The sequence below is a fragment of the Manis pentadactyla genome, chromosome 3, assembly GCF_030020395.1.
Source record: "Manis pentadactyla isolate mManPen7 chromosome 3, mManPen7.hap1, whole genome shotgun sequence".
NCBI lineage: Eukaryota > Metazoa > Chordata > Mammalia > Pholidota > Manidae > Manis > Manis pentadactyla.
The window spans coordinates 16,789,360-16,816,458 of NC_080021.1; the positions used below are offsets into that span (position 1 = coordinate 16,789,360).

At 38.8% G+C, this 27,099-nt stretch overlaps 1 protein-coding gene across 1 annotated transcript in view; it reads right to left on the reverse strand.

Annotated features, from left to right (window-relative positions):
- LOC130682814 (serine/threonine-protein kinase TAO1-like) overlaps positions 1–27,099 on the reverse strand; it is a 187,297-nt gene that overhangs the window by 136,035 nt on the left and 24,163 nt on the right. The window contains exon 3 of the mRNA XM_057497752.1: positions 569–675. The gene's annotated coding sequence lies outside the window, so the exon portion shown is untranslated. The remainder of the gene's footprint in view (positions 1–568; positions 676–27,099) is intronic.

Sequence of the window (27,099 nt, forward strand, 5' to 3'; positions counted from 1 at the left end):
ACTGAAAAGGATATTGCTAAGTTCCCACCTTAACTGCCTTATGTGTTGTTCCTGTGACAGCTGGAGTCAACAAAGATAAGTTTAGCTTCTGGAAAAAACGAAATGCCAACCTTCTTTATTTTTAAACTTGCCCTAAAACTCTTCCATATAATCTGATCTTACAAATTTTGCAATAGCTATATATTAGTTAAAGCTGGAGAATGAGTAACTAAACCTGGTCTAAGTTGTATGCTTAAGCAAAAATAAAAATAAAAACAAGTGCTATGCAATTTTTAGCATTTTATAAAAATCTATTCATATTCAAAGGGGGCTTAGACGAAAAATTTCAAGACAAAAAAAAATAAGACAGTCTAAAACAGATGTACTATCCTAATTAAACCTAGGTGGCCTAGCTGGGAAAATATTTAAGATTCCTATTCTATAAACTTCCTAATTTAGAAGAAATCAATAGCTGCTACAGTAAGGATAAAGGACTATGAAAGGTTAGAGAAGAATTTTGTTTTTGTGTTTCCATTTCTAGGTCAGTGAGTTGTAACCAAATATATCCAGGAAAATGGTATAAACTTACATGACTTATCATAGATTCAACAGCTTTTACATAATGGTTTAGTTCTCGATCCATCATAGCAAATTCAACCATTGCCTTGTCCATACTGTATTCGCTACTCACTTCAGCTGAAAGAAAAAGAAAGCAATTATTGTTTTCTATTTAAAATGCCATATCTGGAAAAAGTTGCACCAGTATAATAAATAGTCAGTCTAAACAATTTTGTAAAGGTATTATATATTTTGTAAAGACCTCCTTAACATATGGCTGCTTCATGCAAAATTCTAAGAATATGCCCAGTAGAAGAAGGCTCAAAGGCACTGTTGTGGGTGGAAAGAAAAGAAGCCTCAGACTCAGGAGTTCCAGGCTGTGCCTTACTTGTGTGATCTTGACCCAGTTCCTACACATCCTTCAGCCTCAGTTTCCTTATCCGGGAAAGCAGCCTGTCATACATCTGTACACAAACCTCACAGGATTATTAGAGATCAGATAAGGCAGATTTTCACCTCTAGTAGGTTAGGGCATGTGGACCAATCCTCCTGTTGAAAGCAACTGAAATGACTGGATAAATAGAAAAAAAGGAAAGAAAGAAAGAAATCCTAAAAATAAAAGAGCATGAGATAGTCAGAAACAATCAGGGCAAAATCTAGGGAAAACCAAAAAAGAGAAACAGCACAGAGAGCTAAAGCCGCACCCCCTCCCCCAGTCAGCTGGGTCTCCACTCCTCTAGGTAAAGAGCCGGAATTCATCCCACCTGCTCCTCCTGGCTGCAGGGAGGCTGGCCTTGGCCACTCGCGGAACAGAGGGAAGAGGGAGAGAAAGCAGACCTGCTTCTGAAAAACTGTGGCCACAAGCCAGCCCTCTGGATTTGCAGCCCGGATTCCCCTCACTTGAGTGGTCCAGGGAACGTGAGCTCTGATCTTGATGTGAGGTGGCCTTACATGGCCACTACCCACAGGTACTCCCCTCTGGAGAAGAGACTTTCATCCTAGGCCTCACATAATCCTTACAAATAATTGTGAAGGCTAATGCACAGATTATAGAAGAAAAAAATAAAACACACACACATAAAACCTTATAAACCCTAAAAAAAACCCCACAAGAAAACAAGCCATCAAGGTAAGAATCAACAGAAACAGATCCACAAATATTTCAGATATTGGAATTATCTATTAGTCCGAGTGTGAAACAACTATGCTTACTAAGTTTAAAAATTAAAATACCTACAGGGAAAAGGAGACTATGAAAAGTGACTAGCAAATTGAAAAAGCAAGGTAATGTTCTTAAGTGCTTTTCAACTGTTTTTCCAAGCTCCCAAATGAGTTTATTTTTGAAAGTACAGAGAAATGTGACTTTGGCATGAAAAATGCTATGAAAGTCTGCAAAATAAATAGGATGATGGTTCTCATTATCAAGGTCCCATGGATGCTAGCAAGACTTGAACCAGATAGCAATTTCAAATAACACAAGGCCAAGGAGACCTTTCCTGCCAAGGAGAAAACAAGCGATGGCTGGGTCAGTGTTTGATGGAATGAAGCCTAAGGGAAGACTCTCTGGAGGCCATTTGTGGTTCCCACGCCGCCTCATCTGAGGCTCTAGGACCCAAGGATATGGGGACAGGCTGAAGGACCTAAGTGATGAATAATGCAGCCTTAGGCAACAAAAGGAAAACACTAGAAGAGATCAGGCAGCTAGTCCTGAAAATTGACAATCACACCACACCTGGAAGTGATGCCCAGGCAGGTAACTTGTAGCTGAGGTCCGTGTCTTGGCCTGCTGCAGAAAAGGGCTAGAGAACAGAGACCCAAGACAGGAACTGGAAGAGGCTCCCTAACAGTTCTGGAAGAGAGGCCATGAGAAAGGCCACATCAAGTAGCAGCCCTCCATGGCTACTTCAAGGTTCCTTCTGTGATACTTCTTGTGCTTCTTGTTAACACTTATTCCCCTACTGCAGTTCTAACCTCTTTCAAAGCTGTGATTTGTGTTCATGTTTCAGAAACACCAGGCAAGGGAAGGCACAGGGAATCTGTGCCTCGTCCTACTAAAGGATTGCAGTGAGGAAAGAAGGGCACAGTGTTGCACGAAAAAAGGGCAAATAGACCAAATAAATCACTGAAGAATTCAGGAGGAAAAAAGAGATCAACATATAGGGAATTGGCTGCTGACTAAAAAGGTCTGTGAGGGGGGGAGTAGTGAGGGGCGGGGGAAAGACACGCACACTGACCAGCCAGAAGGTCCCTGCTCCTTCACTCCTCAGTATACAATCTCAGCTGCAAAATTCTCCCTCTCCTGCAGAAAAGCCCTTCCTAAAAATTGACAGCAAATTCTATCCTACACATCCTTCAAGGACTGAACACAGGCCTTTCCTGCTTTGAAACTATACCAGCCTAGAAGGATCTCTTCCTTCACTTAATTTACCTTAACTACTACACCTGATACTTGGCACTTTTAGCCACAATCTTGTCTTCCTATATGCATTTGCCTCATTTCTCCAAACAGATTTTAATCCATTTGAAAGTAAGAAAGTGGCCCTAGCCTTCTTGGGATTCAACAAAGAACTGTAACAATTCTTCCTTCAATATTCTTATATGGCCATTATTTAACACATTTGAAAATTAGTCCTTTGCCAAACTGTAAATTGTTCTGCGTCAGATATTCAATTGAATTAAAATGTAAAAAAGACATGTGATAATTAACTCATTTGCCTATTATATTTTCATTGTGGTTTTTCCACAGGAAAAAGGATGGCCCCAGTGCTTGGTAGATTTACACAAGATGTCAATATTCACAGAGTGACAATCCCAGAGAGTAATGTATTTCTGCACCACGCCTTTCTGCAAGCCTGGCATTAGAGAAGATCAGTGCAGATGATAAAGCTTAGAAAGTTAAGGACAATGATGAAAAAAATATACAATAATAGCTGTTGCTAAGAATTAGTAAGCACTTCGTTATGTGCCAAGATTATTCCTTGCACACATATTTACATTAAACCCCACAGCAACATTAGGAGATAGCGAGTTTCATCTCTACTTTACATATGAGAAAACTGCGATGAGGTAAGCTGCTGAAGCAACTTGCTCAAGGCCACGGAAGTAGTGAATGGCAGACCTGGTCTCCAACTCAGGCTTTCTATCTGCAGTTTGCACACTTGCCCACCTGTGCTAAAAGGTGCTCAAAGATGAGAAGGACAGGCACCTCCAACTCACCCAAGAATAACTTGGGAACAAACTCTCCAGATGGGAGAAAGTCAAGGCCCTGAGATGCTCTCAGTTCCCTGGTGATTGTTCCAAGTAGGACACCAGCCAATGCCACTCAAATGCTATCAAAACTGGAAAAGCTTTTCCAATACCTTAAGTATAGGAAGATCGTAACAGAAGAAAGTGATTTTCCCCCTTTTCAAAGATTACCAAATTTTAATGGTGAAGGTAACATTTCACATCAGCAAGGCTGACTGGATGGGTTACAAAAGCAACCAAATAACCCACTGGAAGCTACAAGAATAACTAAATCATCTCTGGCTGCTAAGACGTCAGACCCGCACCAGGCCAAGAGCACTGGCAGCAGCAGACGGAAGCAGCAGCCGCACTCGGGCAGCGGCAGAGACATGGCCAAGGGGAAGGGAGGAGCCCTCGGGCCTACGGTGCAGAGATACTTCTAAGTAGCGCCCCCTGACCGAACCATTCCTGTTACCCACGGCTCTGACTGCCTCTTCCTTGGCCAAGCAGCTCGGGAGTCTAGGCATATGCACACTTCTTTACGTGCCATTTGACGGTCATCTATTTATTATAACCAACCCTTGCTGTGTTACTCAGATGAACCTGTGATAGACTTGAACATTCGCTTACAAGGCAATAAAGGCACAGGGAAGGGTCCTGGGAAGAGTCTGGTGTCTCTGTGAAAACTGCACTCACAAATTCAGAAACCGTCCCTTGTATAATGTTAGAAAACTAGGTTGGAGTCAGTTTATGGGGATCTTAAATGCCTAGTTAAGAGGTTGAGACAGGGTTTAATTCTCAGTGAGAGTGACCAAAAGCTTCCAAACGAAGGTCATTTTTAAATCAAGTCATGAATTAAGATGATGAACTCAGTTAGCCGTAGTATATGGAATGAACTGGAGTTGGAAAAGGCTGACTTATAATAATGGGTGGAAACAGAAGAGAAGGTATGGGTGACAAACATTATAAATCACAGAAGGGAGGGAGGGAGGGAGAGAGAAGGAAGGAAGGAAGGAAGAGAGGAAGGGAGGGAAGGAAGGAGGGAGGGAACTGTTCCAAGAAGTTGATACAATAACTAGCTGAAATATGCCCCCCATCCCTGCCCCAGTAAATGAACTCCAGAGGGCACAGTAATCTGATTTACATTATGAAATTATAACTGTTTCTGTAAGTATGCCAGTATGAAGGCTATCCCCCTACAAATCTGTGTGCCTTGTCCCAGTGATCCTGGTCAGCACTATCTCAAACACTGTGGACTGACTGCTAATAATACCTGGAGAACTTTTAAAGTGTTACTTAGACCAGGAAGAGCCATAGAACTAAACCCATTCTTTAAAGACAGTTTCTGTTTCATTTTGTTTTTTTCAAACGAAAGAGTTGCAAATCCTAGATAATTAAATAATTTTATTCACTAAAGGAAAGGCTGCTTTTTAGACTAAACAGCTCTGATATTTATATAACATAGAAAGTATCTGAATGGATGTAGTTGGCCTGCATATAATTTTCCTCAAGTTAGATAAACCTATAATTATGCAATCTAAGCAGCCACACTATTCATTAGACACGTCATTTGTTACTCAGTGTCAAAATGCACTAAGAGCATATTATAACTATTACTATTCTTTTTGAATAGGCACTAAAGTTACACGATTAGTTAAACATTAAGCAGAAATTGGTGATTTCATTTGAAGATTCTACTTAAAACAAAATTCATGAGACTTTGATGAAAGGAAGATGATGGCTGAGAAAGAAACAAGTAGAAAAGCAAAACAGTGACAATCAATGCCAGTTGTCTTGAATATAAAATACTCGGGTAAAAGAAAGAAGTCTGGAGAAAAATGAGGGCAAAGAGGTCTGAGAAAGGAAAGGAAGGGAGGAGATAAATAGCTATTTTTACAGATGTAGCCTCATGCAAGAAAATTTCCATGTTGTTTTTTCATGGCTAAGAGATGTAGGTAGTAAGCCTGTAGCAATATAGTAATCCTTACATAACACAGCATGGACTCCTGAGAGTTTATCCAGGGTGGGTTCCAAGATTGTCTAGGGTCTATTCACACATTATTTGCTCAATATAATGCCATTTTCTAGGCTAAAGGTTAAAAACGGGGGAGCAGATTCTTTATCTTGCCTTCCCCAAGGTATTATCAGTACACCAATCAAGCTTTTGTTCCAGACCAGCGACCAGTTCTGCAAGAATGGAAAGTAAGTGATGCAGCTAAGAGATGCAGCCTCAGGATCAGCTCTTCTCAATAAGGCCCTCCCTGGCCATAGCTGCCCTGTAGCCACAGCCTCAGGCATGCATTACAGAGAAATAAACTCTCTTCCCAAAGGCCCAGCCCCGAGGTTTGGGAAGCAGGGCTGAAACAGGAGCCAGAGCACACAGTACCTAGAGCCAGGTAAGTTCCCTCATCATCCCTAGGTCTTCAGAAGAACCGCCTTCAGTGACACAGACTTTAAAATGAAGACACTCCCCCTCCTCTTTCCCCTGGCAGGTCCAAACACATCTCTATACTAGCTCATTACTCTCCCAGATGCCTTTTTGCTCTGCTCTGCTGTTCCCTATGATCTCAGCTACAAAGATCCTTTTCCAGAATCCTTCCTAATCCCCAGAGTAGAACCAAATGCTTCATGCCTTATAGATTCTTAAAGCTTTTTACCTTTTACAACTAGGGCACGTGTGCATGGGTGAGTTAGGGAGGCATGCCCTCAAAACAAATTGCACCTAGTTACCCCTTCCAACTTTTTGTCTCCGGTTCAACTGTAGTTTTGCCCTTGGCCAAGTTGTTTCCTGAAATTTTGTCCTTAACAAATAAAAACTGCAGAGTCAGATGTTTTTTATTCTACAAAGTCATGTACAGGCATGTCTGGACAGGAACAATCCCAATTATAAACAGTTGATTAAATTCAACTCCAACGCATTTCATTAGTAAAATACCAATCTGAGACAAAGCAGCCATTTAGTGTTCTTAAGGGGTTGCTGACTCCAATTCAACATGAATCATATACTCAGAAGGTCTGATAAATATTCAGTGCCATTAAGCATGTATGTCCATTTTCACAGGGAGGAAGGAAGGAAAGGGGGCAGGTATAATCACCTGACTGTATTTTAAATTTCCTAAAACGGATAGGGTATAGAGTAGGGAGGTTTTACTTTCTGAACCAGAATATTTCCTCATCTCTTTAAATTAAAATTTGATTCTTCTGTATTTTGAAAACAAGAAATGTCTTCTTTTTGGATAAACTCAAATAAATGACAATATAAAACCATAGTGTTCCTTTCCTTCCTTCCACAAAACAAAAGACAAAACAAAAAACCCTTCCTCTATTAAAATATAGCTCCCACTATCTCTAGCAACACTTATCCACATGCATACCTACCTCGATGAGTAGGTGTGTGTGTCTGTTTTTCCTGGCAGCCAAGTATTAAGCAATCATTATTCATTCATCAAGAGTCAAATTTAATGACTTACTCACTGCTTGAGCAATATTGAGTAGAAACTTGGTTACTCCTCACCGCACTGTACTTTAGTCATAATTATTCCTCAACAAAGATATTAGTGTGGAGAAAAAATTAAAATTGAATCCATATTTTATAACTGCCTCCCACCAGAAATAACAGTGAAGAATAGAACAGTGCAGGACACAAACTAACAAGCAACTGGTCCTTTTATAAACAGAATATGGGCAAAATCTTCAAGAAACAACGACCTTTATAATCATCTTTGCCCACCTATGTAACTTTCTTATCATAATAATACAGAAAAGGGAAGCTATATAATATGGTATCTCAAAGCCAGCAGTGGAATAAGATTACATTCAAATCTAGGCTATATTACTGCTAGCTATATAGTCTTTGACAAGTTACTTTATTAGAGTCTCAGTTTTCTCCTCTGTATCATGAATACAGTATCAGTTACCAAGCAGATATGCAGACTAAATGAGAAAATGTAGATAAAATGATCAGCACAGGGCCTGGCCCGCGGTAAGCACTAACAAAATATTTCCTGTCACTATAATGTTTGCAGAATGGAGAACTACTCTGTAAATGTAATTAGTCTAAATGCTGAAAGCATTTTGCTCTTAGAACCAATATCAAGTGAAAATCATCTCTTAACACTCCACTGTTTCTACTACCTTGAGATCAATGCTCTAAATTGAACTTCCAGGACTGCAAGGCTCAATCTAAAGCTCTGTAAACCACCCCCACAGCACACTCACACACTCATGTCCAGAAGCTCCCTACCTAGCAAATGCCTACCAAGCACTTACTACATGCCAGGAAGAGGGAAAAAGTGCTTTAAATCAAGGAGCAGCTAATCTTGCCCACAGAAGAAAGGTTTAGCAGGTGGGCGGGTACACACAAACTGTGTCTTGAAGGATGAGTAAGTGTATCACCAGACAGGGGCAGAGGCTAAACCAATGTCCTTACTCCTCTCCTCAGAGGCTGACTTAAGAATTTACATCTGCAACCAAAGCACTGGGGGTGAACAGAGGAGAAAGATTAAAAAAAGGAACAAAATCTCACTGAATGCTGACAGTGTGTAGGCACTTTGAACACAGTATTCAACCCATCCTTGGTTACAATCATGTGAACCAGGTGTTATTACACATAATTTCAAGATAAGGAAACTGATCATCACAGAGGCTCAATCATTTGCCCAGGTCACATTGTTAATAGACGGCAGAGTTAGGAACTGACCTCAGGTCTGACTGAAAGTTAGCATGGAAGACACATGCTACAGTATCTGAACTACCACACAGAAATAAATAAAACACACTCATGCAAAAGTCATGGAGGAATGACTACTGGGTTGTCTAGTTAAAGGAATTCTCCTAAACATTACCTTCTTTTAAGAGAGAGAGACAAGAAGTGCAAGAGACTGACTGACTGACGTAAATAACTCTACCCCAGAGAAATGGAGACCAACTTTCACTAAAGAAGCAGATTAATTCCTTAGGACGAGTAGTTAATATTCTATAAACAACCACAGTAAGCCTATAGCTCAAAATATTGCTTGGAGAAAATTCTATGAAAATTTAAGTTCCCAAAAATCACAGAGATTAATCTCTGGACACAATGTAGTCTCTACCACTCATCAAAATCACTATGAATCCCAGGCCAAGGGCATCTATCACTTTGAAACATAACCACAGAGCTCTTTTGGGTAACAAGGCCCTTGAATCTTCAAAGATCAAGTTTATCTTTTATGTGACTTAAATCCTTATTTTACACTTTCTTGCCTATTTCTTCCTATCTAATCCCTGGTAGACTGGAAAGATAAAGTCAAGGCAGTAGCATTTCCATCTAACATAATTTCAATGACTGCCATTTCTCCCTGGTTTTCAAGTCTTTGGCTTTGTCTAAGTTCTAGTTAAAGGGTGAGGCCTGAAGGCCCAGGAGGCTTAAGGAAAAAAGCCTGGCTTTGATTTCTGGCTAAGCACCAAAATTTTGGCATGAATTTGTGGCGGCAAAGACAAAAAGAAGTGAGGCTTAAACTTCATGTGATTATCGAGAAAATTAAATGGGAATGTAGGCAAAGCACCTAACATGATGTCTTCAACACAGCAGGTGCTTAATATATGGAGTCTATTTTACTGTTAACTAAGTGTACTTTGCAATATTCCCCAATACAAGTCTTTTATTTCGCTTAAGCTAGGACCTATTGAATCACAGATTCATCTTACCTACTTTCTAAAATTAATAAAGCATATGGTTAGGAAACTAAGCATATGGTTGAAAAACTCAAACAGTACAATAATGTAGTTTCTCCAATTCCAAACTCCCTCCCCAGAGGCAACCACTGTATTGAGGTTCTTGGAAATGTAATCCCATGGACATATTCTACATATAAGGCACCCTCTTTTAAAAAGCAATACAGAGATTAAAGTGCTGAAGCGCCAGAAGGAAGGAAATAAAAATGGCCAAACCTGAGGGAAAACTACTCTCAGAATCCTTTATATTGAAAATCCTATCAATATTCTCTCTGTGCCTGTCTTCTGTAAGTGCACATGAAGAGGAAGAACAGCCAGTGACTGCTTCGGTTTAGTGTTAGAATATCCACTGTAAAATAACAACACAAAGGCAAACAAACACATCTGGGAATACTAGAAAACAGGAAAGGAGTGATGCTAAACAAAGAATAAAATATGAGTGTTAGAGGAGAAACTGCTATTCACCCAGTGAACAAATATTTACCAGGCACAGCCATACGCCGGGCACTGTGCTGGGTGCCCAGGAGAGAGCAGAACAAGGTAAACACTATACCTTCTCTCAGAGAACTTCTGCAAATTTCTGTCCCATGCTAACATTTCTACAAGCCCTGATACAACTCCCAGGCCTTTGTTTGGCTGTTGGTATGATGGGAAAGCTTGTTCTACTGAGCAGCTCTAATTATTAGAGTCCCTCCAAACACAGAGCTGATTCAGCACCTCCCTAGGATAATTACAGGCAATTACAACAATAAATCAAATTACTCTTCCCACTTAACTTATTTATGCCTCACAGCCTCCGTATAGTGCTTTTACTCTCTGTTTTATGTTTAGGTTTAGGAAACTGAGGCTCAAGGCTCAAGGAAGGTAAGTGATTCCACTGAAATCATGCCTCAGTGTCAGAAGCAGGACTTGAACCCTAACCGTCAAGTCCAACTTGAGCTACAGAAGAGGCTCCCTGCTGGGCCACACAGAAAGATCAGCTTCAGATCACAGCCCTTCAAAAGATCCGAAGGTAACTATTAAATAGCTCCTACCTGAGGGTCTTTGCTTCTCTAGGATATATAATTTGTCAGAGTCCTTTTTAAAAGATGGGCTCCAGAATAAAAACCATTGAGTACAGCAATAGTGTCAACCAAAGAAGACTATGATAACACTGTCATCACTATGATCATGCATTGACCTTGGCAATAAAAACAACAACAGCAAAAAAAAAATCAACAGAAACTGCCATTAAGTCAGACCTCTTCTTTCCTATATTAGTACCACTGAGATCTTCAGTCTAAAATTCAATACCGGAAACTATCAGATCTCATGGTTCTTAACTCTGGCATTCCATTTCATTCAGGAGGTAGAGGTCTTTCTAAATTTCAGTATGTCATCTAATTACCAGCTACCCTTTCCTATTTTCTGTGATCCATCAATTTAACAGCCTTAACTTTCTTAGTTTTCTGTCAAGACATTAAATAATAGCTAACATTTATTGAGCACTTACTGTGTGCCAGACACTATGTTATGCAACTCACATGCATCATTTCATTTAATCTTTACAATAACTGTGAAGAAGACTGTACCATCTCCATTTGATAGAAGAAAAAACAGGCTCAGAGAGGTTAAATACTTTGAACCAAGAAGCTCTTACAGCTAATGAGCTGTAGAGGGAAGACTCAAATCAGGGTCTGTTAAATAACAGAGTCTAATCTCCCAACTACCTCAATAATCATCACCCTTTGGGCATAACCCATTTCCATGCCATAAAACCTTGCCAAGTGCCTGCCTAAGATCTATGCATATTAGATTAGAAAGCATTCCTACTGTACCAGGGCAATCACCCTACCTTAAAAAAGGCTGGGTGGGAATAGAGAGCAACTAGGGTGATCAAGAACAAAAATAACAAGCTCATAAATGAGACAGTTACTCAAGAAAAAGCTAATGACCTTTTATGCTTGCACACGGATAGTAAGTGCCTTAGACCAGCATATCTCTGCATTCATTTTAAATAAATTTACACCAAGAAAAAGATTACAAATGGGGTCAGAATACTTAAAAATGAAAAGTTAACGAAGGAACGCTTTAATTAAATAGAAATTAAGTCCTCAAAAACTATAAACATAAGCTTGTAGGGAACTGAAATGATGTAGATTAGATTATAAAATCTATGATGGCAGTGCCTACAATCTCTGTTATTTACCTAACTCTCAAATGCTGGTCTAAAGGAGAAGCATTTGGTTCTAGGAAACATTTCTTTCTTTAAGGAAAGAGCAGAAGTGCAATCACAAATGGAGGGAACAACTGTATCTCATATCCTTATCTTTCAGAGGATAATTTCTATGCTAATTTTGGAAAATAAATTTGATTTCATGGAAACAGTGACAAATCAATTCATTAAATCTTAAATCACTGACAGCTCCAGAAAATAAGTCATAATTTACTATAAATATTATAGTAACTATTTCCATCTGACACAGCATGTTCCCTTATATTTGTACCTCCACACAGTGAAAGTTCTTGAAAGGGTGTCTGAGATTCTATAAGGTAATATTTCTTCATTCTTTTTCATATCATTTCCAAGATGTTTTACTTTCATTTTATCTGACTTTAATCAGCAGGGACTCCCAATACTGATTCTGTCTCGCCTCCTTTAAAAACCTCTTTATCAAAGAAATTATGATCCATAAACACTTAAATCTGCTAGAAATGGCTCAGAGACCTCTTTCTCCGTAAAATAAACTACTTCGGTAATGGGAATTAGCACCTACTATGTATCTGTTCTGGATTGCAATTATAATGAACTGCCAAGTGGTATAAAGAACTATTAATATTCAATGAGTGACTAACTGGTTCGGTAACACTGCGGCACCATGTATAAAATGGAAGGTCCCAATCAATCACATCGCACATGCAAGCACCCACCCTCAGCAACCAGTCACAACTAAAACAGGCAAGATCTCAATCCTGAGGTCATCTCAGCCTTCTGGGCATCCTCCACATCTAACTGTTCACCAGGTGCTATCTGTATGGCCTGCTCAAGACAACTACTACCTCCTTTCCTCCTTAGCAACTACAGCTGCCCTTTTCCAGCGTTGATGTGTTACTTCCTCAGGTTATAGTTGTCTTCCTGAATGATTTCCTTTTCCAATCTTTTTTCCCTCCAATCCTTTTTCCATGTCGTTACCAATTATCAAGAAAAAGTCTGATACAATCTTTTGTATCAAAAACCTACCATAGTATTTCCATTTCTGGTCACGATAAAAGTACAGGGATCAAATTTATTCTCCTGCCTGAGAAAACCAAAAATTTCAAAATGCAGATAAATAAATAAATTAATTAATTAATAAATTAATAATAGTTTGCAAGACACTAGACATAAAGGAAGGAAGAGGAAGGAGAGTGACCGGGAACACAGGAGGTGAGCCCTGTAACTGCCCCATTTCACTGTCTTGAGAGAGTTTTCAGGCCACAGGGCACACAACACCAATCAAAATCTCAACTGACTTTTTTTGAAGAAATTAACAAACTGATTCTAAAACTCATATGGAAATGCAAAGGAACTCAAATAGCCAAAACAACCTTGAAAAAGACAAAGTTGGCGGACTAATACCACCCAACTTGAAGACTTACTAGAAAGCTTCAATAATCCAGGTTGTGTGGTATTTGGGTAAAGACAGACAAACAGACCCCTAAAACTAAACAGAGTCCAGAAATACAAACAACTATATGGATAACCAATTTTGATAACAAGCAAAAGCAATTTAATGGAGGAAGATAGTCTTTTCCACAAACAGTGCTGGGGCAAGTGGGTTATCACTTGCAAAAAAACAAAAAACAAAAAACAAAAGCAAAAAAACCTTTGATTTATACCTCATACTTTTGTGTCATATTCAGAAATTTAGTCAGAATGAATCACAAACCTAAATGCAAACCTGAAACTCTAAAACTTCCAGAAAAAATTATAAAGAAAATCTTTGGGAACTTGGGTTATGCAAAGGTATCTTAGATAAAACACTATAAGTACAATCTATAAGAGAATAAAATCAAAAGTCAATAATAATAATAATAATAATAAAATAGCCCAATGACAAATGGGAACAATATTTGAATAGACACTTCACTAAAGAGATGAATGCCAAAAAAGCACATGAAAAGATATTCAGTATTGGTCACCAGGAAATGTAAATTAAAACACTATTAAGATATCACTGCATGTTTATTAGAATGGCTAAAATTAAGAAGATGGCTCAGATCAGGGTTGGTAAAGACGTGGAATGACTAGAGGATTGTCTTAATGTATTCCATACATAGATTCCTATTTTCAGACAACTATATTACTAAGAAAGTACATTTTACCATATAATTTAAGCCATGTTTAATATAATCTAATCTTATCATAATGACTCAGAAGGGACTTCAAATGTTATATGTCTCTTCATGTCATCATTATGGTTTTACTGTACTAGTAAAGTATGGAAACATGAGTCAACAGAAATTTTTTATGTAACAGATTTCAAAGACACCAACTTTTAGTCTATAATTATATCACAAGAGTATAATTGCTTTTTATTATCATTTGTTTTCTTCAATCCAGTGGTTCTCAAAGTATGGTCACTAGACCAGCAGCATCATCGTCACCTGGGAACTCAGAAATGCAAACTCTCAGGCCCTATAACAGGCAACTCTGAAACCCTGGGTGGGGACCAGCAATCTGTATTTTAACAAGTCCTCAAGGTAATTCTGAAACTTGGTAAAATTGGAGATCCACTGTTCTAAGGTATGTTTTAAAGTTCAAACCATAAACTGCCTTATATCTGAGATTCTGAGTTACAGAATTTTAAGATGAAAAGGAGCTGATACTTCAGATCAATGTTTTCAGCAAATCTAGAACTCAACCAGCTGTTTCCCTATTTGTATAATCCCTGAATTAATTCAGGCCTTTTATTAAGCTATAACACTAAACTGATCTAATGTCCCGTAAATAATGCATTCTATAAAAGCCTTTGTTTCAAAACAAACTTTTTTACTTAAATATCCTGAGTCATTTACTCACATTTATTTTTGTAACTGTACCCAACATGCCTTCCAAATTTACTAGATTTGCTTCTAATTTCAGCTACAAATTGTCATCCTCCAGTGAGTATCTGTGCAACTTTTAATTAGGCTCATCTAAGTGGAATGGATTTTTAAAATAATTCTAGTTATAAATTTTAATTGTTTCAGAGAGATACTTCAGATAGAGGCAGAATGAAAGTGGAAATGGTAGTGGACTGAATCAGGATATTTGGGGCTGTTAACAATTTTCTCAGAGACTTTGAGTTAATAACTTAATCTTTCTGGGGCTCGGTTCCTTCATTTGTAAGAGGAAATGAAGAGTAGATGGCCTAAGTGGCCATTCAGGTCTGAGCAACTATAAATCTGTATCTTAGTCTTACTCTATGGTTCCTTACTTTTATTATTATAAGATTGTTTAGTATTTATTAATATGATGTTGCCAAACTATTTTCAGTATTATATCTGTTTTTACCAATTAAAAATTTTTTAAAGATATAAGAACATCACTACACCACTGCTACTTTGAGTTGCTGAAGCATCAAAATAACAGTGTGACTTTAAGTCTCTTACTTTCTCTTCAACTGGCTAGTTTGTGTCTGAAACTATGAGAAGGCATAGCATGAACTGCCAAAAGCAAAGATTTCACAGTGTCATAAACACCACAGACTCTGGAGGCAGACTGCCTGGGCTTGAATTCCAGATCTACTACTTAAGAACTTCTTGTGATACTGGGCAACCTGCACTTTCTAAACCTGAATTTTATCAATCTTCTGTTAAGAGAGAATAACAATAGTATCTTCTTCATAGAAATTAAATGAGCTAATTAATAAAGAACACTGAACAAAGAGCCCAGTACATAATAAACACTCAATAAGCATCAGATATTTTTATTACTATTACTTACAAAACTGGCCCTCTAATCAGAAGCTACCAGAAATGATCTGCAATTCAAATTAGTAGACACACACACATACACACACAAACACACACACACACACACACACACGCTTTGTGCAAGGTACCTCACTACCCACCATAGGGGTAAGGGTTCTTAAACTTCAGGATGTATCAGAATTACTTGGGATGCTTATTTAAAATGCTGATTCCTGAGAGATAAAAGCACCCTTATGTTTCTTGCTACATTATTTACAATAGCCAAGATATAGAAGCAACCTAAGAGCCCATCAGTAGATGAATGGATAAAGAAGATGTGGTACATATAATATACACAATGAAGTATTATTCAGCCATTAAAAACAAAATAAATCCTGCCATTTGCAACAACATGGATGGATCAAGAAGGTTTGCTCAGTGAAATAAGGCAGGTGAAGAAAGCCAAATACTGTATGATTTCACTTATTTGTGGAATACAAAAGCAAAGCAAAACAGAATGAACAAAACAGCTGTAGACTCAGAGACACAGAGAAGTGACTGGTAGTTATCATAGGGGAGGAGTTGGGGTGGGTGGGTGGGAAGGTCGAGGTTAAAAGGGCACAAAAATTCTCAGTCATATGTAGGTTGATCATGGGGTATAGTAGTTAAAGTATGGAGAATACACTCAATGATTTTGTAGCATCTTCTTATGTCGACAGATAGTAGCTGTGCTACTTGGAGGGAGGATTTAATAATATGGGTAACTGTTAAACCAATATGGCACACACTTGAAATTCATATGATTGTATATCATCTATACTTCAATTAAAAAATAATAAAATCAAATAAAATGCTGATTCCTGGATCCTATTTCCAGAAACTCCAATTCTGCAATTTTTAAATAGGCATCATAGGTGTGTTTCTAAGGTAGGCTGTTGAGGACCGCAGTCTGAAAAACCTTTCTGTAGGGGTTTCAAAGAGAAGGAATCTTCCCTTCAAGTACTCACAATCTCCAAGCATTTTTTCCACTTCAGAACTTGCTGTGACCACCAATGTTGCATCTCCTGGCTGTGTACACCTAAGACGGTCCTTTCACATAGATTCCATTTGCCATTACGTAAGTTCCAATATCTATATCCTAATGCAATGATATAAGTCAATTCTTTGCCCTATATCTGAGATCTGCCTAATCCTCTATACCCCAACACTCCCTAACCCTTAACTACTGAAGGTTCCTGATATAAGGGCTATGCCTGACCTCTAAAAGCAGAAGATTCACTAACCCTGCCTTCTGATCTCTAAACCTGACCATGGTTTCATTCATAATCCTGTTCTCAGCCTTACATTTTCAACACTGTTCCCAGCAAACATCCCAGTATATCTTCAGCATAATACACATTTTCAGAATGAGACTGCATGATGTCAAACCCATCTCATCAAGAATGTTAGAGTATTCAAAAACACCAGCAACAAAGCAACAATCAGGGATCAAGTGATCCTGGGTCAGAAAGCAGACTATGATGAAGGAATTTAACTGTATTATGAATGCTTGACATGAACCTACTGACAGGAGTGGGGCAACAAAGGAGCTGACCTAAGTAACCTTAACAGTGTTTGACTGGAAGCTGTAAAAATGAAGACAAAAGAACGGCACATAAACACCATGCTGGCTGATGAAGTTGACTGTCATGCAGGGACGGGTTAATAATTCTGAAACTGCTTTACGTGTAAACTGGGGTCAAATGGAGGGTAGATAGTGGGAGCCTCTATTAACATGGATGCTTAAGACAGAAATTTGAGTACCACCACTGACTTCGTCCTTTCCCTCAACAGCCATGTTCAGTCAGTCACTGAGTTTCATCAGTTATCCCCCTTTGTCTTGTATGAATCTGAGCGCTCCTCACCAACCCCACATCGCTTTCCTAGTCCCAGGCCCTGTCCTATCATGCTCAGGGACTACTGCAAGAGATTCCCAATTGGGTTGGCCTATCTTCAGGCTCATTGCTATGAAGCCATTTCCCACATCACAGTCAGAGAATTAATGCAAAACATAAATGCTCTTATTCCTATTTTTTAACCTTTTCAAAGCTTCTCTCTGCCCTAAAAAGTCTAAATGCTTAATTTGACTTAGGAGAGCCTAGTAGCCCTCTCGAGGCCCTTTGCTATTCTCTCCAGCCTCTTCTCAGTACCCCGGGCCACGTCTGTGTTAGTTACTGCCGTATTTCCAACACCTAGCACAGGCGGTATTAATCCTTACGATCTCTATACGAATGCTACCCCCTCATTGAAAGGCAGAGTTTATTTTCTTTACCCATGAGTAGAGGGTAGCCCTGTGCTGCTTTGAATAACTGGATAAAGTAGAAGCAACGTTCTGGGCCTTCTGAGCCCAGTTCTTAACAGGTCTGGCAGCTTCTGCTTCCTTCCCCTTGGAAGAGCTACCAAGCTGGGAGAAACCCAGACCACACGGAGAGGCTATGGGAGGGAGAGTCCCATGGCCCTGATCAGCGATTCCAGTGAGCAACCGGACAAGTCAGTGGCAATTGCCAGCCATGATGTGCGCCAGCCGGCAAGTTCTAACCCAGTCAAGTTCCCAAATGGCTTCCATTTTAACAGACATCACATGGAGCGGAAGAACCTCCTAGCCCAGTTCAGTCACCCACTGAAACATGAGCTATTAAAAAAAAAGGGGGCTGTAGTTTAAAACATTGAGTTTTAAGGTAGTTTGCTCCTCAGCAATATGGGCGTATGCCAACATGGGTGAAACCCCACTGCTGGTACCAACTTCATTACTGCTACTTAACAAATAACTCCAATAAGCACCATCTCTTGATATGGGGGACAGCACTGCAAGCACAGTCATGGGAGGACTGGGCTGGAGGTGTCACTGCAGGGTAGTTATGACTGCACGTGATAAATACTCAGTACCTCTAGTAAATATATTAGTGCTGTCCTCTACCTTAGACCTCATTTCTTTTCCAGATCTAGATGTAAAAATGTGTTCTTAATGAAAAGGAGAAGTTAAATCAATCACCTTTTAATGTGAAAGAGACAAAATCAAATTTCGGCAAAGGTATTTTCCCAAGGTTCTTTTGAGAAACCTATTCCCACACTGCTCAACAGGGACCAAACAAAACCTAGATATATAACAAGGTACATTAAAGTCCCTGTTCACATGGCAGTCATTTGCTCTGCTTATTCTTTAACTATATTAAAGTGTAAGCGGCAGATTAGGTGAAGAATTTTCCTAATATTTTCACAGGTTTCCCTACTGGTAATATGGCCAAGAGTTGTAAGGATGGGAAACAAAAAAGCAATCTCATTGGAGTGAATATGTAAATATTTGTTAAATACATGAAGGAAAAGTAAATTACTGGAACACACAATCAGTTAACCACAAATTAAGAGTGGAAAAGAAAGAAACTGTTATACAGTTGAGCACCTGAAATTCCTCTTAGACCGTGCATGGTCATGTCTGCCATCCATCAGGGTCTAAGAGGTTTCTGGGTATCATGGGGATTTGATACATGAATCTGGTAGGGTTCACTACAGGAACTACTATCTGTATTTTGCTTTCCAATTATTAAGTGCCAAAACACAGGTGTACCTTGTGCTTTGAAAATTATAAAATCAAAAAGAAATTGCACATCACAACACTACCCATTTCAATATTAAGGTCCAGCCATGATCAAAATGTTCTCATAAGTTTAGCTTTGATGGAACAAAGATAAGGGAGATACAGAGTAATCCTTTCAAACTTGATAAATTCCAAAACTACCTGAGAACTCTGGAATGCTCTATTTCAAGAGGATCGAGCACACCAACAAAACTCCATCTTCTATGTGACATATTATATAATCCTTCTCTGCTAATTGGTCTAAATGTCTATTTTAGACCATCCCACAGGAGCTCGGATCCTTTTCATTTGCAATTAAATCCCATACTAATTTTTCTGAAACTAGAGCATATTTCTCTTCTTAAACCATATCAGAAATGTCACTTTCATTACTATTAAGAGGATAAGGCATAATGAGGGGGGGACATGGGGGGAGGGCTGGACAACACAGAGAAGACAAGTAGTGACTCTATAGCATCTTACTACACTGATGGACAGAGACTGTTATGGGGTATGTGGGGGAGACTTGGTGATGGGGGGAGTCTAGTAGACATAATGTTCCTCATGTAATTGTAGATTAATGATACGAAAATAAAAAAAATAATAAAATAAAGAAGATAAGGCCCATCCCCCCACTCCTCTACACACAAACACGTTTGACCATCACTCAACACACACATTCTCCATTCCCATCCCAAAAGGAAGGTACACATTTTAAGTTGTTTGTCCACTAATTCTTTTCATGATCAAAGCAAGTGTTTACAGGCTGACCAGCCAAGGCGAGAAATAAGTCCAAAAAGAAATGCACAACAAGACATATAACTATTTCAAACTAGGAACAACCATGAAAAAGTGACATTACTCATATTTAACATGCAAGGAAAAGGAAGCTCAAAGAAGTGAAGTATGGTTCAACCACACAGCTGGTAGACAACAGAACTTGGGATTGTAATTCATGGCTATCTGTACAATGGTACTTTTGTATAACACTATTATGAGCCAAGAGCTCCAAAGGAACATCTCTCTCCTCTGCAAAAAGGCCCAAATAATTAATTATTAGCAAAAACAAAATAACTGACCAATAACATGTAAGTACTACATGCCAAGGATTGGGAAGAACATTTTATACACATTACTTAATTCTCACATCTACCCTAAATAAGGTGGGAGAGTAGAAGGGATGTATGTGGGCACACAGTTAAATATTCATTAGTTAGTAGTTGCTATTTTACAATAATATCCCCATTTTACAGATGAGGAAACCAAAACTTCAGCTTAAAGTCACAATACTGACAGTTGGCAGAGCTGAGTTTGAATCACTTGATTCCACAACTAGGTCTTAAAGCCCTGATATTTTGCCTAGCCAACCAAAATATCATACTGCTCTATTTGGCAAAAAAGGGAAAGAAGAAAGGAATCCATCAGCAACCACGGCCTTACTCCACTAAGAGATGTACAACATCTTGATGTAGTAAGTGCTGAAGCTGTAACATGTGGTAGTGAAAATCTTAGGCCCAAACTGAAGCTCATCTTCAATATGAACTACCTGCAGTTCTCTAAATCTGCCAGGTGTTAGGAGACAATTCTTCATGGGTTTCGTACAGCTCTGAACATCTTGGGAACACAGGCACTGAATGGCCCTTTTGTTCCAGTCCATCTTTTCAAGGATGCTTATGTAATGAACAAAACTTTGGAAGACTGAGATAGTGTCTTCCCCCAGAGCAAAGAATAATAAAGATAATGTCTTCCTCCAGGACAAAAGTCAGGCAGGTTTACTGCCTATTATAAACACCTGGGTTCCCTAAGCTCAGGGTTTCTCAGCTGAGGCACAAACCCACTGCAGTATTACCCTGGCCCCTTCCATATCATTCCCAAATAACTTGGGGAGGGAGCAGCAAGGTGAACCTACAGGAACCTGACTTCACATTCCTTACATGCAACAAGTGAGAAAGGCCTCGTCTTGACCCAGGAGTCTCCTCTTCTGCCAGCGTCCATGAAACTGTGGCAGGCTAACTTGTTAGCTTTCAGGAAGGGTAAAACCTCAAACCCTTCACAGATCTTGAGACCAAGCTCTTCATGTCTCTTCTTATCTTTGCTTCTCTCAGCAATATCCTCTCCTACTCTGTGGGGAACATCTACTTATCTTTTTGGCATCACCTCCTGTATGAAATTTCTCCTAAAGGCCTCCAGCTAGAATTGACTACTAACTCCATGGCGCCTCCACTGTTTCCTGCAAATGGTCTCCTATCACAGCACCTTTATGACACTGACACGCTACCAATTTATTGTTTTCAACTCAAAATTCACCTCTTAATATACATTCTGTGATAATGGATGAAATTGCTTTAAGCATTTATCATTACAGTGAGCATAATGTTAAGCTTTCTCAATAGAGGGTGCTAGAAGGACACTGCAGGAGGGAGTTCTCTTAATGCTGAAAGACTGGATGATTTTGTCCAAATATCAGGAACAAAATAAGGATGTCCATTCTTGCCACTGCCACTCAATATTGCACTGAAGGTTCTAGCCAGGGCAATTAGGCCAGAAAAAGAAATAAAGTTAATGATATTGGAAAGGAATAAATAAAACTCTTTATTCACTGATATGATCTTGCATATAAAAAAATCCTAAGGAATTCATTTTGAAAAGATTAGAATAAACAAATTTAACAAGGTTACAAGACACAAGATCAAGATATAAAGTTTTTCATACAACTGTAATGAACAACCTGTAAGTGAATTGAAAATTCCATTCATAATAACATCAAAAAGAATGTTTTGAAAGGAATTAACAAAAGAATAAAACTAATACTATGAAAACATTGTTGAAAGAAATGAATGATCGAAATAATGTAAAAAAAAAAATTCCTATGCTAATGGATCAGAAGACTTAATATTGTTAAGTTGGTAATATTGAAGGTACCAAGGTACCTTGGCCATTCAACAAGATACCAAGACCATTCAGTGGGGGAAAGAATGGTGCTGGAACAACTAGAGAGCCATATGCAAAAGAATGAAATTGGATCCTTAATTCAAAACATACATAAAAATTAACTCAAAATAGATTTAAATGTACTCGCTAAAACCATAAAACTCTAAGGAAAAAAAATTGGGATACATTTGTATGACCTTAGATTTGGAGTTGGGTCCTTGAATATGACACCAAAAGCACAAGCAATAAAATAATCATTGGACTTTATCAAAATCTAAAACTTCTACTCTTCAAAAGAACAGTATCAAGAAAGTCAGAAGACAATGGTGAAAAACTTTGCAAATCATATATTTGGTAACTGACTTGCATGTAGTATACATATAAAGAACTCTTACAACTCAAAAATGGAAACAGAAATAATTCAACTTGAAAATGGGTGAAGGACCTGAATGGACATTTCTCCAAAGAAGATGTACAAATGGCTAGTAAGCACATGAAAAGGTGCTTCACACCATTAGACATCAGGGAAATGCAAATCAAATCCACAATGAGTTACCAACTTGTACACAAATGTTCATAGAAGAATTTTTTGATATACAAATAATAATTTATTTAAAACAATCCAATGTCCATCAACTGATGAATACACATATAAAATGTGGCAATTAAAGATGGTGGTGTGAGAGGAGAGACAGACGCTTCCTCCTAAAACTGGATACAATTAGAAAATATAGCTGGCACAACTAATCCTGAGAGAGCAACAGGAAAGAGGACAGCACCAGACTGCACACACCTGGAGGAAAGAGCAGCCCTCACGAACGGGGTAACGTACCAGAGCTGTGGCTCCGCGGGACCCGAGCCCTTCCCCCACCCCACCTTAACGGCGGGAGGAAGACAAACAGAGCAGGGAGAGAGTGGAAGGCTTGGGACTGCTGAATACCTAGCTTCGGAGATCTGCGCTGGGAGCACAAACCTACATTTCATGGTGCTTTCATCATACTCTTCTGATTATGGGGTTGCAAAGCTGGGACAGGCGGAGTTCCTGGGGAGACTGGGATTCTGGCTGCTTGTGGAAAGTAGGGATCCATATCCGGCTGCTCTGAGACAAAGGCTTCTATCTATATGCTCAGCCCACTGGCTCAGGCAGTGGAGACAGGCACAGCAGCCGGTAGGCGGGGAACAGCTCTTTCCCCCCACCAGGCACCAGTACGGCTCCCCTGTGACCCCCGACATTGTGTCAGGGGCTGAGCAGCTCCAGAATAGAGCTTATGGACACTAGAGGGCGCCATATACAAATAAGAAATGCCAAAGAAACCTGGTCCAGAGTAAAATTATTAATACAACTCCTGAGAAAGATTTAAATGAAATGGACTTCGTGACTCTTCCTGAAAAGGAGTTCAAAATAAAAGTCATCAACATGCTAATGGAGGTACAGAAAGACATCCAAGAATTCAGGAATGAATTCAGGTCAGAGATCTAATCGTTGAAGGGCACGATGGAGGGTATTAAAAGCAGGTTGGATATCGTGGAGGAGACGATAAATGAAATAGAAACTAGAGAAGAGGAATACAAAGAAGCAGAGGCACAGAGAGAAAAAAGGATCTCTCAGAATGAAAGAATATTGAGAGAACTGTGACCAATCCAAACCGAACAATATTCACATTATAGGGATACCAGAAGAAGAAGAGAGAGAGAAATGGATAGAAAGTATCTTTGGGGAGGTAGTTGCTGAAAACTTCCCCAGTCTGGGGAAGGAGACAGTCTCTCAGGCCATGGAGATCCACAGATCTCCCAACACAAGGGACCCAAGGAAGACAACACCAAGACACATAGTAATTAAAATGGAAAAGATCAAGGATAAGGACAGACTGTTAAAAGCAGCCAGAGACAGAAATAAGATCACATACAAAGGAAAGCCCATCAGGCTAACATCAGACTTCTCAGCAGAAACCTTACAGGCCAGAAGGGAGTGGCATGATGTATTTAACGCCATGAAGCAGAAGGGCCTGGAACCTAGATTACTTTATCTGGTAAGATTATCATTTAAATTTGAAGGAGGGATTAAACAATTTCCAGATAAGCAAAAGCTGAGAGAATTTACCTCCCACAAGCCATCTCTACAGTCTATTTTGGAGGGACTGCTATAGATGGAAGTGTCCCTAAGGTTGAATAGCTGTCACCAGAGGTAGTAAAACCACAGTAAAGAAAGTAGAACAGCTAATTACTAAGCAAACACAAAACTAAATTAACTATGCCCAAAGTCAATCAAGGGATAGACATAAAGTACAGAATTTTATACCTAATATACAAAGAATGGAGGAGGAAGAAAAAGGAGGAGAAACAGAAAAGAACCTTTAGATTGTAACAGTATACTAAGTCAGTTAAGTTAGACTCTTAGATAGTAAGGAAATTAACCTTGAACCTTTGGTAACCACGAATCTAAAGCCTGCAATGGCAATCAGTACATACCTATCAATAATCACCCTAAATGTGAATGGACTGAATGCACGAACCAAAAGACATAGAGTCACTGAATGGATAAAAAAACAAGACCCATCTATATGCTGTTTACGAGAGACTCACCTCAAACCCAAAGACATGCACAGACTAAAAGTCAAGGGATGGAAAAATATATTTCATGCAAACAACAGGGAGAATAAAGCAGGTGTTGCAGTACTAGTATCAGACAAAATAGACTTCAAAACAAAGAAAGTCACAAGAGATAAAGAAGGACATTACATAATGATAAAGGGCTTACTCCAACAAGAGGATATAACCATAAATATATATGCACCCAACACAGGAGCACCAGCATATGTGAAATAAATACTAACAGAACTAAAGGAGGAAATAGAATGCAATGCATTCATTTTAGGAGACTTCAACACACCATTCACTCCAAAGGACAGATCCACCAGACACAAAACAAGTGAGGACACAGAGGCACTGAACAACACACTAGAACAGATGGACCTAATAGACATCTATAGAACTCTACATCCAAAAGCAACAGGATACACATTCTTCTCAAGTGCACATGCAACATTCTGCAAAATAGATCATATACTAGGCTACAAAAAGAGCCTCAGTAAATTCAAAAAGATTGAAATTCTACCAACCAACTTTTCAGACCACAAAGGTATAAAACTAGAAATAAATTGTACAAAGAAAGCAAAAAGGCCCACAAACACATGGAGGCTTAGCAACATGCTCTTAAATAATCAATGGATCAACGACCAAATTAAAATAGAGATCAAGCAATATATGGAAACAAATGACAAAAACAACACAAAGCCCCAACTTCTGTGGGACGCAGCAAAAGCAGTCTTAAGAGGAAAGTGTATAGCAATCCAGGCATATTTAAAGAAGGAAGAACAAACCCAAATGAATAGTCTAACGTCACAATTATCGAAATTGGAAAAAGAAGAACAAATGAGGCCTAAAGTCAGAAGAAGGAGGGACATAATAAAGATCAGAGAAGAAATAAATAAAATTGAGAAGAATAAAACAACAGAAAAAAATCACTGAAACCAAGAGCTGGTTCTTTGAGAAAATAAACAAAATAGATAAGCCTCTAGCCAGACTTATTAAGAGAAAAAGAGAATCAACACACATCAACAGAATCAGAAGCGAGAAAGGAAACATCACGACAGACCCCACAGAAATACAAAGAATTATTAGAGACTGCTATGAAACCTATATGTGAATAAGCTGGAAAACCTAGAAGAAATGGACAACTTCCTAGAAAAATACAACCTTACAAGACCGACCAAGGAAGAAACATAAAATCTAAACAAACCAATTACCAGCAAAGAAATTGAAGTGGTAATCAAAAAACTAACCAAGACCAAAACCCCCGGGCCAGATGGATTTACCTCAGAACTTTATCAGACATACAGAGAAGATATAATACCTATTCTCCTTAAAGTTTTCCAAAAAATAAAAGAGGGAATACTCCCAAACTGATTCTATGAAGACATAGAATGTGTTGATGGTTGCATGTAACTGTGAATACACTTCAAACCACTAAATTGTACACTTTAAATGCCTGAATTACACAGTATGTGCACTATATCAATAAAACAATTATTTTTAAGAAGTCACATACAAAAAAGAATGAAGAGCTAACGGAGAGCAGAGAGTGGTGATTAACTGGGAGGGGTTGAAAACTAGGTTATCATAAATAAAATCCCATTAAGGTGAATTTAAGGTGATAAACACAAATGGCTTAAATAAACGCATGGCAGCAAAACTGCAACCTATAATGAGGGAATCTTTATTCAGTGCACCAAACTTACATGTACAGATATAAAGGCAATTAGGGCTGGCAAAGGATATGTTGACATACACAAGAATGGTGTGTGTGTGCGCGCGCGCGTGCGTGTCTGCGCGCGCAGATTAGCATAGCAGAAACTGTGTTGGATTTGAGCACCATCCAGTCAAACTAAACTTTGTGATGTCAGGCACGTCACTTAATCCCCCCCAAGCTTCAGTGCTCTCTGTCAAATGCCCGCTTCATTTTCACAGGATTGTTAAAAGAGCAAATATGTGTAACAAGATCTATGAGTTTGTCAAGGATCTTCACGTCTTAATATTTCTTGCATAGTGCTTGTCAGATAATAGGTGCTTCATAAATACTTGTGGAACTAAATTTAAAAAACTTGATGGGCTTTTGGAAAGAAGGAATTTACAACACAGTTATGTAAATGAACTTAAATATAGACGTATCTGACTCTAAAATAAATTTACAGCTAAAATTTTTCACAAGTCCATGATACAGAAGCTGTCAAAGATGACATTATGCTCTTTTACGTGAAATCTGAAATTATTTTCTACCATTGATTTAATGAATTCACCAGAAAAAGAAAGTTATTTGCAAGATCATTTCTGCTATTTTCTACGATCACTTTTCAGGCATCACGTTATACTTTGATTTTACAAAACTTAACCCATTCTTAGCCTTATAAAGAGGCTTTCACAGAATAATTTATCTAGCCCAGAAGTCTGTAAAATACAGCCCACTACTGGTCAAATCACTGCCAAATTGCTTATATATTGTTTACGGCAGAGTTGGGTAGTTGCAACAGAGACCGAAGTCAAAATTTTTTTGGGAAACAGGATATCTCTTCAAACTCCCATACCTAGTGCTGGGAATGTAGACTTAA